The sequence below is a fragment of the Macrotis lagotis genome, chromosome 5, assembly GCF_037893015.1.
Source record: "Macrotis lagotis isolate mMagLag1 chromosome 5, bilby.v1.9.chrom.fasta, whole genome shotgun sequence".
NCBI lineage: Eukaryota > Metazoa > Chordata > Mammalia > Peramelemorphia > Peramelidae > Macrotis > Macrotis lagotis.
The window spans coordinates 11280502-11282427 of record NC_133662.1 but is presented as its reverse complement, the minus strand read 5'-3'; positions in this window follow the sequence as shown (position 1 = coordinate 11282427).

Below are 1926 nucleotides of genomic sequence, written 5' to 3'. Positions count from 1 at the left end.
GTGGTCCTCTACAAGTCAACTTATCAGACTAGTGCCTCTGTCTAATCAGGTCTCCTCAACTTTGTGTGGGCCAACTTCAACCTCAGTCTCTTCATCTGTCAAGTGAGGGTTCTCTACCTCCATTCTTTTTACCAATGTATATGAAAGTGTCAAAGGCTCTAGATATCACCTTTGGAAAAATATTGGTGTGCTCAAAACCAATGGAAAAGTGTTTTCTAAAAAGATTACTCCAAGTAATTATGTTCCCCCAACAGTATTTTCCAATACAAATATTAATGCTGACTCATGGATATTTAGATAAGTACTCCCCAAAGCATCCAAAAGGACTTTTTAGTCTCTCCCAAAAAGCTCAAACTGAAGTCAGATGCAAAGGAATCCTGTTATCTTTTGGGCCTCCTAGGTTCATATGCAATCATCCAGTTATAAAGACTAAATCATGTCTTATCATGTAAGTTTTCTTAATAATGCTGATCTCTTCACAATCCCTCAAACAACCAAGAGTTGTATTATAAGAACTTTCGGGTTTTAAATTGTCCAAGATTATAGGGGTTTCTTCTCAGTTTCAGTACAATAAAGTTCAACAAACAACAAGTTTGTGACAAAATACTGTCCTTAAAACAGGGAATTTAGTTTCAAAATAATCCCTGCCTTCAAGAAACTGATGGTATTTACCGGTAGAGTGGAAGTGGAGAGAAGATGACTTGTACAGATATAAACATAATACATGGCAGAGAGTATGATGAAAACGAAAAAAGATTTTTAAATGCTCTAATATGTCAATGAACAGTAAAACTTATAAAAATAAAACATTTCACTTGACCCTGTGATGAAAAATGCCATCCACATCCAGAGATAAAACTGTGGAACCTGAATGAAAAGCAAAGCATGTTCGCTTCTTAAAAATTCTTTTATTTTTTTCTTTTGTCCCTCTTCAGTTCAATTATTCTTTGGAAATAGCTAAACACAACTGTACATATACAACCTACATCAGATTTTCACTACCATGGAAAGAGAGAAGGGCTGGGGAGGTGGTAGAAAAATATGAATCTCAAAAGTTTACAAAAAAGATGAATGCCGAAAACTATCTTTGTATGTAATTTTACAAAATAAAATTAAAAATAATTAACCTAAAAAAAAAACATCTGACCCAATCATCCCATTGCTGGACATATAGCTTAAACATTATCGCAAAGGGAAACATGTTCAAAATTTTTCAAGCAGCATTATATGTAATTACAAAACACTGGAAACAACATAGATGTCCAAGAAGAAGGTTAAATAAATTGTGGTATACTAATGTAATAAAACCATTAATACTAACAAGTATGAAGAATACAAAGAAATCTGGGAAGATCTTTATGAATAATGCTAAGGGAAAAAAAGTTAAAGAGAGACCATACCAATAGCAAAATCCATTACTATAACCACAGAGCTAGGGAATAGATAGGGTACAGAAAATTGCCACTACTAGTGGTAAAAATAGTTATGTTTATATGGTGCCTACTATGTGGGAGACATTATGCTAAACTTTTTATGAACACTAGCTCCTTAGTTCCTCATAATAATCCTGAGAATTTTACTGCACCAGAAAAGGTCTTTTCTGAAGAATCATGTCAGATAGCTGTCTGAAGTATCAAGAGGTTAAGAGTCTGGCCCAGGATCCCTGAGCAAATGTGTCAAACACAGAACTTAAATCCAGGTCTTTCTGATTCAAAGGTTAACTGTCAATGGCACATTGTCTCTCCATATAACCACAAAAGAGGAAAAGTAAATGACAATGAGTTTTCAAATGAGAATGAGTTTTCAAAGAGTCCTGATAGAAACTTAAAAGGGGTGATATTAAGAAAATGCAAATAGGGGTGGCTAGGTGGCACAGTGGATAAAGAGTTGGAGTTAAGAGTATCTGGGTTCAAATCCAGTCTCAGA